At 40.4% G+C, this 18,411-nt stretch overlaps 1 protein-coding gene across 1 annotated transcript in view; it reads right to left on the bottom strand.

Annotated features, from left to right (window-relative positions):
• Nucleotides 1-18,411, bottom strand: part of LOC140284586 (E3 ubiquitin-protein ligase RNF31-like) — a 423,699-nt gene that overhangs the window by 213,507 nt on the left and 191,781 nt on the right. The window lies entirely within an intron of this gene.

Raw genomic sequence — 18,411 nt, 5'->3', positions numbered from 1 at the left:
GAAAACCTCCTTTTATGGTGCTGGCTTATCAACAGGGGACACAATTTAGACATAAGAAGGGTATGCAGTTATTTTTCTCAAAGCAGCTTATTTTTTCCTTTGTTAGAAAAGTACAATTTATTCAGCAACTTTTTAAAAATCTTTCTTTGTGTGTCATCGCAGATTTCAATGTGATCTAAAGAACATACTGTTGACCATAGGAGGAAGAAAGGAACAGCCTTAAGTACACAAATTAAGTAATAGCCCATGCTCTGGCGTAACAAGCAAAACACCTCTAGTTTTCCTTGTCTCACAACACAGCAAACAGTTTCTAAAAATATTCACTCTGAAAGATTTGTTCCCAGTGAACTCAAACTGCATGAGGACCAAAGGCTAAAACACAGACAAAAAAACTTTTATTTTAGAATACCTGTGTATGTGTGGAAAAGGTCTTACAGCCATCATCCCACATTCATTTGAACAGAACAAACAGCAACAAAGGGGACAAGCAGAATTTAGCATGAAAATGTGTGTTATTAGACCAGAGAGATGAATGGCACATGCATCCGGAGAGTGAAAAGGTCAAATATAATTTGGGTGTGAGTGTGAACATTGGATTTCTAGTTAGTTGTTGGTTTCAGAGGTAATTCACCATTGTCCTACCAACTCGAGGTAACACATCTGGTCCAAAACCGACGAATTTGGCGTCAGGTTATTGGAACATTATTTTATGTAGCGTGTTCTTGAAAACATGTTCTGACACGTCTGTTCCTCGATATAGTTGGCGAGTAATTGTATATGTAGGTGCAAATGTGCAAAAAGTTCTGTTAGCAAGGATAGTATCTTGAATATTGTGGCTCGGCTAACTTTTGGCTAACTTTAACCTTAAATTTAAAGTTACAGTCACAGTCAGAGAGAATTTTTACATTGGAAGGTGTTAACCAAAATTGTTTCAATACCCCAAACCTGCTTTTGCATGTGGATGAGAGGCGCAAATCCATAGAAAAATATGCACTTTCCAAAGTTCGTATGTAAAGGACCAGTGTTTAATATCTGATACAGTTCGTACACGGTAAAAAAAGGCCAGCTTTACATGGCACTGGGTGAGTGTTTAAACTTATTTTTAAACAATTTAGTTCTAAAAACACCTCGATTTGTGGTTGTAATTTTCATATTCCGTAACTGTAGTCTTAATATGTCTAAATTAAATGTTTAAAGTTGGCCATATACTACACAATTTGCAAGAGGGTGTCTGTTAAAAATCTTGTCTAGTGTATGGGAGGCATTACTGTATAACTTTGGCAGGAGCCATGTAATTCTGCCTTCAGTATTCCAACAAACTTTTTCTAGTCTTAAAATACAGGGTGTGAATTTAAAAACGTATGGTTGAGAGCTGAAATTCCAACAATTTGATGAAAATGTTTAAACAACCTCATATTTCAGAGCCCAAAGAAGAAGTCAGAAGCACTGAAGCTGTTGCTTCCCCTTCAGCTTGGGACAATCAGGCGCCTCACATAGGAAAAAAATTAAGTCTAGCCACACTCTTTTTCTCCTCCTTTCTCATTTTTCTGTCATGAGGAGAGGTGAGCTCCTTCACACCTCCTGTAATTGGCCAGGGGGTGTGATGTTCTGGGATTGTAGTGTTTCTGTCAACACTCCTGCTCAGCTTTACTTACACCATGTTCTACAAGCTCCTTTCAGTGCAGCACATCGCTCATTACAAGTGTACTGTGTTTTATTTTTTCTTCCATATCACAGATTCTGAAAGCCCCTAGGGCACTCTCCCTTTGCATTACTCTTTTTCATATCAAAGGAATCTTTAGGATTACCAAGGTCAATTCCATGAATTTTTGTAGGAGATGCTTTTTAAGTTATTGATTTGAGTTGATTGATATCTTTTCACATGCAGTGCATACCACATACACTGCCTCCCTCCATCTGCATCTTGTTTTTATGTATCAGAGGGATGGCTGCATCTGCTTGCTCTGCTTGCATTAATGAGCTTGGGGGAAAAATAGGCATATTTGTGGTCAGGAAGCAGAAAGAAAGGGGTAGAAGCAAAAGAAAAGGGAAAAGGCTGTAAGCTTCAGTGAAGAAAAGTTTGGCACTACTAAGAAAAGAAGAAAAAAAGCCAGTGAAAGAAAGAGACTGTTTGACTCATGGATTGACTCCATTATATTTTGTAAAAGAGAAAGCTTTGTGCTGCTATAGAGACTCTGAATCACCAAACTCAGTTAATCATTGTTGAAGAGGCACAAAAGGCTGGGAGGCGTGGCTCCATTTTCAGTGGGAGGTTGGCCCAAGTGTGTGTGTGCACGACTGTGTGTGTTTGTTAAGAAAACTTGGCGAGGGCCGCTTAACAGGATGGCTGACACTTGACCTGGCTGCTCCCCTCTTTTCAGTCTATTCAAGCTGCCTGTTTTCCATTATGAAGTAAAATTAGCTCCCTGGCCTTCCCTCTCAGCTCCTCCCCTTAAAGGTCACAACCTGCACCCGAGCCATTTTGCTCTATTTTGTTGTGCCTAATGAGGTGACATGCTAAGTAATTATGCCAGCAAAACATTTCACACATCTCCCTTCTGCTAATCTTATGGTATTCTACTTGTTTAAGGAAACAGCAGCTGGTGATTGCCACACAGGCTGTGAACAGCGGAGAGAAGGGTTAAGAAGATGAGGAGCAAGGTGGAGGGTGGAGGAGCAATCATATGAAAAAGCTTTGCCAGACTTAAGGCAAAGAGGTATTTTCCCACCAAGCTGAAACATTCTTTTTAGTTGAAAAATCTGCCTTTGTATTTAAAAGAAAAACAACACGATTTAGAGTTGTTATCCAGAGAGCACTAAAAGGATAGGTGAAGTTGAAATGGCAAAGGAGGCACGGAAATATCCAATTTGTCCAACATGAGTTTCCAAATACAAGAAAAAAAAAACCTCTGACAAGAGAGGTGTATGAACGGTAGGAGGAAATTGACTGACAGCGGATGAAAATGTGATTGTCAGAGGGAGCAGCTGGTGTAAGAAACTGATGGGCCATATTGTTGTATCGTCGTACTCCATGTCCACCTGCTGCTCCATTAACTGTGATCTGACAACAACAAACTGTTCCTACATGAGGGAGAGGTGGGCTTTTTCCTTCTGATGGATAAAAACAAACAGCAAGTAACTGCTGCGGTATGACTGATAGAATCTGACCAACTCCTGTTCAGATTAAAAAGTTTCTTGTTAAAACTCGAACGAAGTTATTTAAAAAAAGTTAAAATTGTTAAAAAATTACTCAAAAAAGAACAAAAAGCTCCTTATAAAGCGAGTCCATGTCTTATTTTAATCTTAAGCTTAGTACACTTGGTTAGAATGGCGATTTTGCAGTTAAGATTAAATGTTGTTAATGTTTAGTTTGTTTGTTGGGCAAAAGAAGCTCATTAGAGGTTTTAATGACCATGTTCATTGATTTACACTTTGACAAACAACTTAAAGGGGAAATTAAATGTACTTTGATTTTGACGGTACCATAAGAAACATTCCAGAAGATTTTTCTGTGAGGTTACCAAGGGCCCAGTTAGTGTGTGGCACATTAGTATGGGTTTGCCCAGTTTAAGATCTATGTATAGCTTTATTAAGTGTTAATTTCACAGTGGCCGTGTCTGTGCCCCACTCACCACATCTTTGAAAAGAGGCCTCCCAGACTGTGGAAAAGGACCTTAAAAACTGGGTGGATCCATGAAAATGAGATCCACCCACCCCGGCAGGGCCAAACGTCACGGCCAATTTGTTAACAACAATTGATTATGCATGGTGGAAAGTGATGGAGGAGGCTCCATATCTCTGACCTGGGTTGAGGAGCTCTGGTAGAGAAAGCGTCGTTCATTAAGCTGAGCAGTTGCTGTTATTGAAAAAGAGTTTCTGAGTCTAACTTCAGTCTAACTTCACTTCCCAGGCTGAGTTGTCAGCGTGACGAGCCACATTCCTCAACAAAATTCCTCTAATATTTCTCAATGTCTGTTTTTCTTATTAACGCAGAATTAAAGTGAATGTCTGCTGTTTGCTGTGCTAACTTTTTAATGAGCAGGTCTTTCTTGCAGCGTGGCCTCTGGTGTGTTTTGTGTGTGTGGATAAAATGACCAGGTTTTGTGATTTTACAAGGGTGTATACTATCCACGCCTCCAGCAAGGACCTAGCGTCCACATCTGGCTCACAGAGCGAGAAGACAGCCTTCAAAGGCTGAGTGAGCGTGTACTCTGGTCAAACCCTCTCAAGATCGCAGTTGTTTGTGTGTGAAATCATATTCATACCCATGAATATGATTTCACAACAAGAGTGTGTTGGGCTTCTACCCTCTGTTTATCCCCATTTTCTTTAACCCAGACCCCCTCAGGACAGAGGCGCTGGCATGAGGCAGGCTTTGAAACTGCCTCTCTAATTGTGGGGCGCTCCCGGGGCCTCGGTGCAGCTGTGAATGCCGCCACCGCTGCCTCCCCACGGCTCGTTTACTGTAAGGTGTTTTTAATTACGCATCCCTCCCTCCTGCCTTTATCTGCCTTAGTGTGCTGGCTGAGCTTTAGACGCTGCTTCTCCTGTGTCTCTGCCACAAAAATAATTGATTAACTTTTCTCTCATTTAAACATCTGCGTCGCTGTGTCATTCAAACTTCCCTCTCCTCCTCAGTGCACATTTAGTTCACTCGTTGCTCGGTGAGGGCCGTAAAAAGGAGCCTTGTCATTTATGGAGAAATCAAATCACACAAACTGGCATTCATCCCAGGCACTGGTGCATGGAAATGATGTCACCGTGCATAAGCATCATCTGGAAAAGTTTTCCAATCAGTGTCACAAATTAAACAGAAGCGTCTTGGGGTCAGGTCCTTTCAAATTAATTTTGAAGCCGTAATCTCTTGAATTTTGTCTGGAAAGAGAATCCTGTTCCCTCGTCGTGCTGAAAATGTCATTTAAGATATCTCAAACTCAAGCACCATCACGGAAACCTGAAAGGTGTTGTTAATATGGAGGCACAAAGCTCATCTTTCAGAGTCCTTCACCGCCTCTCCCTGATAACAGTGAGAAATGTCCGCGTGCCGTGGCAGGAATGCACATGCCAATCTAGTATCTTATTTGCCAGCCTTACAAGACAGCCGATAGCTTAATGGGTTTGATAGTGGCAAAAACGAAGTCCTCATCTTAAGAGAGTAGAACCTTGGCTCAGATTGTGGAGCGGGGACTGAATGCCAAACGAAGGTCCGTGAAAAGCAGATAGGCATTCCTCTCCTTCAGCGTGGCTTGTTTGAAGTAGCGACAGAGCGGACGTGCTGAGAATGGGAGGCTCTCTTTGAGCCATAGAAACTTTTGAAAGTGCCATCAAATCCCTCCTTTTCGGCAAAAAGTCAATGTGACTTACTTTAAACAGCCAAATATATGTTTCTGTAAACACTGATCATCAATTAACACAAGATTTAACTCAGCAGCTCCGACCTCATGCCTTATTCATCAAATCTTCCTTCAATCAACCCTCGCTGTATATATCTTGAAAGCAATATCGGCATTTCTTATTGACATTGTTCGAAATGTGAAGAAAAGAAAACAAAAAAAGGCAAGTGTCTTACCTTTTTTCTTTTCAACTTTACCCCTCCACGGTACCTCTTAGAAATATTCTCGTTTTTTTCCTCTCCTATCTCTTTATTCTGTTCCCCAGAAAGTTGTGAAAGCTTCTGCCTGCAAATCATCAGTTTAAAGTCACCTTGAGTCGTTTCTTCATTGGCCTTTTTGTAAAGTTTTCCCCTCTCTCCATCTAAATATGAATAAATATGTATCTTCTCTTGCCGCCTCTGCTCTGTCTGCCTCTCATGGTTGTATGCAACACTCTCATCCCGGGTGTTTCCGACCTAGGGGCCCAATCAGGCTAAAGGACCAATTGTCCCTCTCTTTACAATCAGTGGGACGACCTCCCCCCCGGCTCCGGCGTAATCCAGCAATCTCCCACCTCGAGCAGAGGAGGTGGGGAAAGTAGAGGAAGAGGAGGAGGGGGCGCACTGACAGCAGGATAGGGGTGAAATTACAGCGAGAGGGAGTGCAAAATCCAGCAAGCATGGAATGGAGGAATGAGAGGAAAGAGGCATGAGGTGGTAGATGGTAAGCAGCGGAGGGAAGTGCACCACAAAGGCAAACCATTTCATCTTAGTGTATTTGCAAGTGAATAAAGTGACCAGCGTGGTGGAGAAAAAGCTTGGCTAGGAGAGTGGAAACTGCCAGGGGTGTAGGATCGGTGAAGCTGAAAAGGATGAGGAGTAAGAAAAAAAAAACTTCCCACTCACACCGGTGAACCTGCCCTAATGCATTTTAATGAGCCAATGTTGTACAAGTCTGGATACGAAGAGGGATTTAAAAATATGCAGAAAAAAAAAGATGAAGCCCTTTCCTGGTCGAACTCGAAGCTATTCGTTTTCCAAATTGGAAAAAAGATCAACAATCAAGCACAAACTAGGACAGCAGGAAAAGATTAGCCATGGTCATGGAGATGTGATCCCTGTTTAGCGTGGAGTAAGGAAATAGCAGTGTTTCATTTCAGCAATCATGGAATTAATGCAGCAAAAAGAAGTTTTCGGAGTCAAGTCTGTTGTATATTTCTACCCCCCGGCAGAAAAGGACAAGGAGAATGAAATCATATTGGAGATGTACTCAACCATGTTTAACCAGAAATGAGAATGTATCACACAGAAAGGGTTCAAGGCTGCTGTTGGGTTCTTGTTTTTTTGTCCCCAAACCACACGTTTTCAGATAAAATAAAGCGTGAAAAGTTTCTCCACCATTCGTAATCCGCTGGGACAACTTTGCCCCCCTTTTTTCCACTCGACAGCCCTTTGACTCTCCTTAATCTTCCTGACAGAGTAATTTGGTATGTTGTACGGCTCTAAAAATACAGATGAAGGCTGTTGTCACCCACTGAGGCAGATGGTCAAAAGGTTGTACTTCTCCATCAGTTCAATATGTTTTCTCTTTCTCCCACTCTGTCCCTTTCAATATGTCTTCTTTCTCATTTGGCAAGTCATTCTTTCTTGCGGTCCTCCTCCCTACTGCCCTGCCCACCCTCTTTGTCTCTTTGAAGACCTGACTGGTTACCAATCTGCTAGCGAATGCTTGACTGGCCCCCCAGGGGGAAAAAAAAAGGCAGGGGCTCCCCTTTGTCATGGTGGGGTACATTGAAAGGGTGGCATTCTAGCTCATTGAACGACACCTTGCATAACTGTGGCAGAGTAGCGGATGATAATTGGCAGAACAAATTGAACCTATAGGACTTATGGAAGAGCCTCTGTCTGTTAAGTCTGTTACGGTGGTGGACGTCTGGAAAACAAATCCCTTCGGGTCCCCCTCACAAAGGCCCAGATCTGCCGTAGAAATAGATTGGATACAGTTGTGTTCTGCATGTTGCTTGACTTTGGTTTTGCTGTAATACGTTGGATGTTTTGGGGACACGGTGCTTTCACGGATCGGATCACGTACGCCTCCTTTTAAGGCTGGGGGCAGTAAGTTTATAAAGGACATGGCTTGTTCTGTCACCTCTGAGTAGATTTTTTAAAACTGTTGAGCTCTCTCATGAGGAAAGCAGATTACATGGTTGTTAGACCTACACAGAACTTTACTGGATAGTTACCATTAATCAGTCTCACATTGTCATGTAATTGGCTGTTTTTTAATCCCATCAGTCTTTCATGACTTTAGTATTCACCTGCTCTGACACTAGACACATTGGTAGTGGGAGAATAAGCAGGTATTTCCATCATAAACCAGATTTATTGGTCGAATCTGGACAAGATTATCTAAAGTTAGTATAGGATCTTTAAATGTTGTGATTTGTAACATTTGTCATTTCATATGTAAAAATGCAAATAGTCCAAATTTTTCCGGTTTATATATTTTGCTTTTGCTCTACATACCCCAAAAAGTAATAAATTGTCCCTTTTTGCATCTTCACAAATGGCATAATGGTTTCACAATCAGAGAACTTTACTGACTTTGTATTTCAAAATGTAAAATTGCCTTTTTTTGTTTTGTTCAAAGCCACTGTAATTTTCTGATGAAGCTGGGTTCCTTTCAGATGGCCTCTTCTGTCTTAGTCTGCATCATTTGGATGAACTGTTTAAAACAAGTTAATAACTTGAAAATCTAGAAAATACTGCAGTTAACAAACTCTGCTGTCCTGCTTTCCCAAGGTTCAAATTGACCGTCCTTTGCATCGATCGGACCGTTAAAAGTAAAGCCGCGTTTGCATATGAAAAATACACAACAGGAGGATTACACTTGGCTTCTTTTCACCTCACTTATCATGTAAGCGCCTTCAGATGGAATAACCTAAACAAAAATTAGCCAGTCTCATTCAGTGTATCTCTTTGCCACCACAACCACCACTAGGGGAGAACATGAAAGAGGGTTAGGTTTCAGAAGAACAAGATGAGAGAGCTCCAGAGAGGGGGAGCAAAGCCTCCATGTCATCTAAGATAAGAAGAGCAGCTTTCTCCCCTTCTGCCCGAGATTTAAAATGGCATGGAGCAGAACAAGCCCGAGTACAAAGAGCTCTTCTGTGTCTTTGGGGTGCTCAGTCAAGCCTTTTCATGTCTGATTTTGGCTACCAGTTGAAACAAAGAGAAATTAGACGACGAAGCACACACATGAAGTAGGATTTGTATACACAAGCCAAGTTCCCATAACCTTTACAGTAATTGGTGGGATGACAAATATAACATGTTTGGCCTTAATTGTGAGACATCAGAATTGGCACGGGGTCGAAAGAGTGAACCGTGACATTAAGTGCCTGCCTGGCTTCGTCTGGCTTCCTGCTTCTCGTGCTCTTGTCTCAGACAAGCGGTGTCTTTCAAGATCCCATTTTCCTGGTGACCTTTTCACCACCCGCCCCCCTCTCATGTCTAAGCTTCGCCACCTCAGTAGGGTATTGACTTTCACTCTGTGTGTTAAACTTTGCCATCCGCGTGCGGCTTGTTGCCGAGCCTCAGCTGTGACAAGAGGCGGCATTCTGTTTAGGATAAAAGGCTCCCCGGGCTGTTTGATGCGGTATTCCAGTGGGGATAGGCAGAGACGTGGCCTTGATGAGCTGACAGGAGCTGAGGAGACATGGGGCCTTGAAGCGGCAGGACCACAAACCTCAGGAACAGCATGTCTCGCTCTGATACTTACCCCTCCCCGCTCTGTCATTCCTTATATCCCCTTCTCTGCTTTGTCCCTGTGACCCTATCTCTGCCTCTGAATCTGAAATGAAAGGCTGGGGTGACTTTTGAAGTAGAAATTAAGAACGTGCGCATATGTTGTGACTGACGTAAGCAACAAACAGATGAATACGGAACATGAAATGTTTGAATTATGAATGTATTCCTGCTGCAAAGTTATTTCCACTTAATTATTTACCCGAAGCCAAAAAAATGAATTTAGAAATCAGAAAGAAATTAAAAAATGGGATCAGCAATCGGGAACTTTCTAAAAGCACTGAAAGGAAATTACTTCCTATCTTATTTAACATAATTGATTAAATATTTCTGGTTGTAACCACTCAAGCTTGGTGGTGTGTGCACAAGTCTCATATCATCAGGTTTGAGTCAGTCAAAGTCCCTACCCCCACTTTCCAGAATCAATAGAATAACAACTACAGGGAGCGTGTGCGCTCCATTACATATTTGGTATGCGGGGGGGGGGGGGGTTAGCAGCCACAGCTAACCAGAAACAAACACACACAGGGTAAACGTCTCCTTTGTTGGTTTATGTGTGTTTGTAGTTCCACAGTGAGCCAGTGATCACAGGAAGAAATAGTACAGCGGGGGTTTAAACAACACCACCACTCCTCTCTTTACACCTCGAAATGAACTTGGCTTATCACAGAGGCAAAAAAACATTAGTTCATTTGAAAACTACATGCATGAAAAGTTTTCTTTCCCAGCAAAATAAACATGATAAATCTTAACTGAGCAGGAGTTACAGCAGCAGGGCACTTTGTTTGTTCCATTATAATCATCTCCCTAAAACTTGTGTTGTGCTGTAGATGAAGCTGTCGCCTAGTCTTGGCTGACTCCTCACTAACTACCGGTGCGTGAAAAAATCAATTAGGATAGTTATGAAATGCTCCCTTCACCTGCAGTCTAACTCCCGAGGTCTATAACAACATACTCTGTCAGACTGTGTGGGGGAAATCTTTTTCTCTGTCACCTGGCAACTAAAAGCATCAAAGTTTATATCGTTCATATCAGATGGTCATGGAACCACAAAATCTGTGGTGTGCCACTTAATTCTTATAGAAAGACAAACTGGAGGTCAAAGATACTTGGACTTTTGTAGTGAACCCTTTTACCAGTGAACAAGACTTTTGCGATTGGTGCACTTTATTTGGAAGACTCCCATGTTGGTTACTTTATAAGGTGCTGCTGGATAAAGTGTACATGGGTTTGCTTTATGTGTGTCTGTGTAGTTTTGTCAGAAACATTCAGCCTCTGTGCCCACATGCCAGCATAAAAAAGACCATTAGTATCAAACATCCTGTATGAACTCTAGATGATAGAAGTGGCAACAATAAACTCAGAAAATGCATGAATAATCTGATTTAACAAAGGGATTTCAGTTTGCCTTCAAAAGGTGTGAAATTTTGTCCTTGAATTTGGTTTTAAAAAACTAAAATGGATATTTTAATTACTCTTTTTTTGTCATTTATTTTTACGTTTGGTTTGGCTTAATGCAGATCATCTGCAAAAAACTAAAAGCAAAGTCTACACCAGGAATACCCACATCCGGTCCTTGAGGGCCGATGTCCTGCAGGTTTTGGATGTTTCCCTGCTTCAACACAACAGTCAGAGGAAATGGATCTCTTCAAAAGATTCTTAAGTTCTGCACAAACTTGCTAATGATGCATTGATCTGAATCAGGTGTGTTGAAGCAGGGAAACCTACAGGACAGGACTGGATGTGGGTATCCCTTGTCTACACTAACAAAAACTAAAACCGATAGTACAGCAAATCCACTTGCCTTCGCCACATACATGAGAAAATGGAAAGTACCTCAAATTGTGATGAACTTTCTGCAGTGATTTATTTCTGACAAAGAAAATTTTACTTTTACACGTTTTTTCTCATGATCAGCCAGTGGCAGCTTCGCACATACGCGATTCATTCGCAGTCCGGATGCGGAGGGTTAACATGTCCTGCTCTGACTGCAGCTGGGAGGGCCACCTGTGAGTGCTTGGGGATGGGGAGGGGCCCACGACAGCACCCGCTGCTCGTTGAGAAGAGTAAGAACGTACAGGCTTTTATGTCAGTCTCCAAAAGTCTCCAATAACACCAGAAAAAGTTGCTTGATTTGTCACTATTTGCTATTTTTGAATAAGAGCTGCTAGAGGGGTCAGAATACTCATCAACTATAGCGTCACATTTGTGTTTATACATTTGTCAGACGCTTTTATCCAAAGCGACTTACATTCATATGCCAGTTAGGCAGATAGCACAAGAGGGTCTTGCCTAAAGACCCCTACTGAAGGTAGTACCTTTCATGTGGGGGTCAGGATTCGAATGACAGGCTGCAATCTTACCACTACGCTTTTCAGTCACATGGCACAAAGATCCCTAAAGAAAGAAGACATAACAAGGGAAGAAAACCAGAAGCATGAATCATAATTAAAACTATAAAAACCAAACTAGATCAATAATGTCAACCTAACGCGACGCTCCGAGAATCCGTTAGCTGTGGCCAGTATTTTGTCATTCGTCATGAATGTACATAGATTTATATACCCCGTGTGTTCTGTATTTATTCCTTTATACATATATAGATTACCTGCTTTCAGAGATTGACATCTTCGTAGTGTCAGAGAAAAAAAGGGCTGCTATTTTAAAAAAAATCTAAAATTTACTTGAATGTGCCCCCCTTCCACACACAATGCTCTGAGCTCACATATTTTGTGGTCACATCTCCAGCTTCTCAATGGGAGACATAGATATAGATGTGTATAAAAAGGAGTGATTTTAATTTAGGTCGATACATCTGCTTATTTATTTCTCTTTTATTTTACAACAAAACTTTTTAATATTTGAATTATGAATCAGGATAAATAAAGAAGAATTTTTTTAAGTTTGTGCTCACTCCGACATTTCAAAGCACATTGAAGTGTGAACCTTTTATCTTCCATCTTACTGAAAGACAAATTTCCCACTGCATTGCTAGTAGAAGGACTTATATCAAGAGACAAAACGTCAGACAGTGGAAGAGTGGGATAAAACAAAGGTTTAAGTAGCAGTTTGATTCACGGTAAAAACTGGCACCTGTTTTTCTATCCGACTTAATAATGTTCCTATTAAAGCTATGCTGGGTGGCAACACAGGAGCTGGAGACAGACTGATCTGAAATCATCTCTCTGACTCCTCTAATGACTCTACTGCTGTGCTCAGCTCCACAGTGAAGCAGGATTCTGGGCTTCTGAATCTGGAGGCGTTGGAGAAATGTCACCATCACTTATTTCTAAAGGAAAGCCTTTTTATTGTGCTGGGCAGACAGCTTCAGAAAGCTAAGGAGAATTTTAATACCTCATTTACACAGCTGACAAAAACTATTCCAACAATGTGGAAACATTTGGTTCTGATGAACATAGAAGAAAGCAGGCCGAATCTCCTAACGTCGGAATTAATTGCCATCACTGCTGCTGCTGCTATGAATGAGTATTTGAAGATGTGACACTTCTGGGACTGATCTGGGCATTATCTGCAAGAAAATGAACCCAGAGTTAATTGCCTATGTACAAAATGGAATATGTGACACCTCCACATTCACTGAAGCAACATCTGTAAATTTAGAAGAGATGCCCAAGTCAGAGAGTCAGTGCGACAAGGAGTATTTGCGGCAGCTATTCATGGACAATTCTCATACTTGGAAAAACTGGCATAGTGTTATTGCATTCTACCTTAGGGACTGTTTCAATGCAGCAGTGAGATCACCACACAATTATGCAATTGTTGAAACACATTTTAAACTAGATTAAATTTCTCCGGGCATTGCTCTTCTTTGGATGTTGGCTGCCTTTTGATGAGGCTTAGGCCAACAGTAGATGGATCAACTGAAGGTCCAGATGCATCTCTCAGGTCCTGTGTCAGGTCTGCTGGATTTTTTCCTCTTTCTTAAGGACATCACTTTCAGATACTGTTCATCTGCTATAGATATTTGTTTAGGCCTTACACTTTTTCTTTTGTCCTCCACTTGTCCAGTTTCCACAAATGTTTTCAAAACAGTCTGCACAGCATGCTGAGATATGCCAAGTTTTCAGCTAATAGCTCTTTGGGAATCACCTTGTTGCTGCAAAAATACTATTTTCTGTCTGTCAAACTGTGTTATCTTTGGTGTTTTTCATAGATGAAACTAAAGACATGGGAACAAATGATGTGTCTTTGTGACAGGCTGCTGGTAACAAAGTGCCTAAAGATACAAGTTAAAACTGTTTATTTGCTAAGGTCTCTGTTATGTGTAGATACAACACTGGCATCCCTTGAGTACTTTATTCCACATTCCTCTAAAAATGGTCAGGTACAAGTACTGGACTGAAAAAGCAGCCGATGTCTAAAGAAAAACCTTTAAAGACCTTCAGAAAGCCTTTTAGATCTATGGCTCTTGCCACTTTAAAGGATTACAAGAAAGTTTAACAATAACACTACTGTAGTCCTGGTAATTCACAAATAATCTTCTAACTCTCAAATTAACCTTTTAGACAGTCAACATCAAGAGCTGGTAGAGGGATCCAAGTATTCGGCTACCTGTTTAGAGACGGAAAAATGCTTTTATTTCTTTGCCCACTTGGTATGTCAATGAGATTCCTTCTGCCTCCAGAGCAGAGCCGTCTATGAAGAATGTCTTTAACAAAATAAAAACTACTCTGCTCACAGGTTCAATTCCCTCTCCAGCCAGCATGTCCATCAACTGCCACGTGTGCTGTCAACGTGTCCTTGAGCGAGACATCAAATCCCAACCTGCTCAGTCATGCAATATAAATCACTGTGAGCAATGATGGAATTCATTAACTTCAGCCCCGATAATATGAAGCTCAAAACAAAACACAAAGCTGAAGCTGGAGTGCTGCTATCTCTTGTTATGATGAAGAGTTTTTTTTCTTTTTGTTTTGGGAGGGACGTGGACAGACGCACCTTAGCTTGCAGCCTTACATCTAGGAACATGCCAGACTAAGCTTTGTGCCTTAACGCAAAGCGACACGCCAACGGAGATGAGAAGAGAAACAACTGACAGAGCTTTTGTTGCAGCTTTAATTAGAAGCCTTGTGTTTGTCTTGTTCAAATGAGGGGCGTCTGGGAGAGACAGCCTGATCTGCTCTTGTTTATGTGAAATAAAAAGGTCCGACCCCCCATCCCCCCACCCCCACAGTTATGATCCGCTAACAATGCACATGATTGAAGATTAGGTGTATATTAGTATCCTGTGTGTGTGTGTACATAAGCCAAGAACAATCATGCCTTCTCTCACATCCATTACGTCTTAAGACGGGAGAGACATGACGAGATCCTGGAAGGCGTGAAGTGTACTTTTGAAGGGAGGAGGGAATATGGGTAGCGGGTACAGATATGCCTGGTAGGTACAGGTATAGCTGTTGCCACCTCTGAGATCAGTGGCTGTGTCAAAGCAGATGATCCACAGCTAACGTGCAGCTGTCTGGCCCTATTACCTTTAGTGGCAGAGCCAGGCTGCTGCACCCTAAGAGAGCTTCTCCAATCCTTCAGAGTAAATTTAATTTTAACATGCTCTGCATCTCCTCACACCGAACTCTGCCAGGGTTTGGACATAAATATGGACTAAATGTAGAGTTTAGTTTTCTTCTGTAAGGAGAAACTGGTTACATTTATAACCCGATGTGTAAGTTTTCTGTTAAACTGTCAACTTCCACAAGAGGATGGTTATCTTACTGACTGCTATGTTTGTTAGCTTCATTAGCCTTCAAGTGATTATTACGAAATGTCCCCACATTTTGGAAGGCAAGATGACTACATAAATAACAAGCTGTTCACAGAGTGCATCTTAAAGGATATGTTTTCCCACCATTTAAATTTTTTTAGACATTATGATATAATCCAGATGAATGGACTTTATTTTTGGGGGTACTCAAACAGCTCTGAAATGAATATGAAAAAAGTCTGCAGCATCTCGGATAGCTGCTTTAATCTGCAACAGAGCCCCCGGGGGCGAAAATAAGCTGCTGGTTCTCCTATTAACTCCCCTTTACTCCCACTCTGTACAAATTTTCAATGATGGAAAACAATCTTAGCCAAGATTTTATGTATGGTATTTAAATTAAATTTAAACACAGAGACCGTGGTTCAAAGCCTCTTTAACATGTCAGTTATTATGGAACAATACACCTGGCTTTATAGATCTTTGTGCCGGTGGCATGATAGGCATAGCGTGTATGTTTGCTAATAGGGGGTTGTTTACAAATCAAACAAAGAATAAATCCAGCAATTACTCTTATGAGACCATAGAGGAATATTTTGAATATCCTTAGCGGCTAAATCCTCAGCCTTCAACTTTCACTGTTTTAATTGGAATAAAACTCCAGATTATTTCTCAAATATGTGAGTACTATCAATAAATTGCATTTTATTAGTCTACAACAACAGGTTTCTGTAGTGGTGACACAAAATTTTACCCTGTCATGTGTCACTTTTACACAGTGTTTACTAAGAGGCACCAACATGGACATTTTAACAACTACATTTTTCTGTGTAGTTTTTGCTGCTCCCATGGACAAGATTTTCTCAAATTTTTATTTGTGGACTGGAAAACCATGGTTTCCATTAAGTCTTACTTAAGTCTTTATTGGTTTTATGTGCTTTTAATCTGTCTTTGCTAATATGTTTTAGTTAAATTTTTGTATTTGCTTTATGTTCTGTACAGCAATTGGTAATTGATTTTTTCACTTTTTTAAAATACGCTTTATAAATGAATATGATTTGATTTTTGGATTTTTATGGAAGATTACGCACCAGATTACCCTGTGTTGACATGGCAGTGGGAGACACCATCACCATATTGCTAACCTTGTTAGCAGCACTTTTTACCTGTTTTTCACGTAAATTACCAGTTATTCTCCGACTCCATTGAAGAACAGACATCTTAGAGTGCGCTACAGAGTTTACTGCTACATAAGCCAATACTAAACCAAAGGCCAATGTCTCTGTTTTTTGACGAGACTCAATCAGACCTCGAGATGTTCGAACAACTTTGAGAAAAATGAAATTGAAGAACTGCTTTGCCTGCACATTGAGGGCAAAACAACTATGATGGGATCACCTCTCTGAAAAGCTGCACAGTGAACTACTTCGTAGGCGAAGGGAAAAATTGTGACAACTAAATCTCCTGGATGGTTTTTAAAAATGGCCTCGACAATAATATTGAAAGTATTAACACTTTTACCCGGTGTATAGCAGTTGTTAGTCATGGAGGGAGTTGTGTTGCTCTAGCTGTGTTATGCATTTCTATATGGACTGAATTTTTTTTATGTAACCGGTGGGACATGAACTCCTCTAAACTGAAAGAGGGAAAAACCCTATTTTAATAATAGTATGTTCATGTTATTGAATTTTAAGGTAAGGGTAATTGATTTATTGCCTGACATTCTGCTGCTTCTAACTTTCTCTGTGAAAGATCATCACAGTTTTTAAAGCTATTATAGAGAGTTTCCAGTGTCAGAATGAAATTGGGAAGAAACTCACGAGCGTAATGGCACACGTCCGTGATCTTGGTTGTTTGGTGTAAGGTGGCCATAAAACTCAATCCAGGCTGTTTTAAGGCGGTCTTTCTTACATCTTGGGGTTACGACAAAATCAAACATGTTAAATATTATTGCAAGTCTTTCGTATTTTATGCAAATTGTGATGTATTCTGCATTTTTAACCATATGTACGGTTTAATTGGACTGTAGAAATGGAGGAGCAACATATTGTGTTATGGCAACGCAATGTTTCATCCCATTTGTACCACAACAGAATGAAGAAGGAGTCATATTCATGCACATTGTGACCAACTAAAACTACTATCTTTTTGATGATAAGAACACAACATCCTCATTTCTCTTTTTTAAAAAGATGTATCATCAAATGTTTTTGGATTTACGCTAAATCCCTTCAACAAAACTAAATTTAATCTTGTTGTATGAGTGAGTACTTTTTAAGTGTTGCTTATACAAGAGCGATATGAGTGTACTTTACAAAGTGTAATAGTTGATTCTACCACTAATCTAAAAATAGTTCAACCAACCCAATTAAACTGAGACCTAGCCCGAATTAACAAGTTAAATCGGCCCTGATAATGTATGTTGACCTCAACTCGGGTAATTTATTTATTTTTTTCTTAATGATGGTTGCCCAGTAACAACACATTTGTATACAAAATAACCCAGTTTGAGCATGTTTCTGCTCTAATATATACAGTAGGTCTTGACATAAAAAAAAATAATCAAAGAGACGGGCTAACATTAAAAGAACAAATACTATTAGCACCAGGGACATTGTTGAAGACTGACCCAGTGTCCTGCACAGACCAGAGGATGAATTGGACAACTGAAAGTGAACATTAACAAGAGCAGGATTTTAAATTTTAGCTACAGGTGACTGGATATTTTCTGATTATTTGGCTTTAGTATAATCTAAAGCAGGCTCTGAGAGTAATAAGCAATTACTGTGTTTTTTATCCCCACTTCTCAGAGAGAACTAATCTGCACTCAACAGCCAGGGCCAAAAAAATAATGAAATTAATTATGAGCATTAAAGCTATGCAACTGCCAGAGAAAGGTAAAAATGTAATTATCCACATTGAGACAGAAACCTCTCTGTCTGCTGTCTGTCTCATTGTGTGTCTCCTTTTAACCAGAATTTTTACACTGCCCCTCTTCTCTTGATTAGGAACATGACCAACTGGTGCACAAAATGGGAGCACGAGCTGAATTCTAACCATGGAAAACATCCACATAGTGATACAACTTGTTTCTAAAGCTAGTTCAGGAATAAGGAACAGCTCAGAAATGCTCATTAAAATAAGTATAGGAACAAGCAAAACAGCTTTTAAACTTCATGCACTTAGGTTGCTGTCATTCATTATCGGGACTGGCAGGTTTTTTAACCAGTTTCAGGAAAGCAACATTAGGTATAGAACTAAATATCCTTTAAATTATCTGCTAGTAATGGGATTTTAATGTGCTGTCTTGGACAAGCTCTGCTGATTTGATAATCTGTCATCAGGTGGAGAGAAAAGCCATTGAGAATCAGTTTTATAAGGACCTTTAATTACCCAAAAATAAGTCCAACCATTGATCCATGTCACATATGTTAAGAATATGAGTTTGCTGCAGATATACATTTTTTTTTCATATAAATGATTAGATCTGAATAACTATTTTTTTTCTTTTTGATGC

The sequence above is a fragment of the Leuresthes tenuis genome, unplaced genomic scaffold, assembly GCF_036924035.1.
Source record: "Leuresthes tenuis unplaced genomic scaffold, fLeuTen1.0.hap1 SCAF_24, whole genome shotgun sequence".
NCBI classification, from domain to species: domain Eukaryota; kingdom Metazoa; phylum Chordata; class Actinopteri; order Atheriniformes; family Atherinopsidae; genus Leuresthes; species Leuresthes tenuis.
The sequence above is the reverse complement of the archived record's forward strand: the minus strand, read 5'-3'. Positions and strand labels throughout refer to the sequence as shown.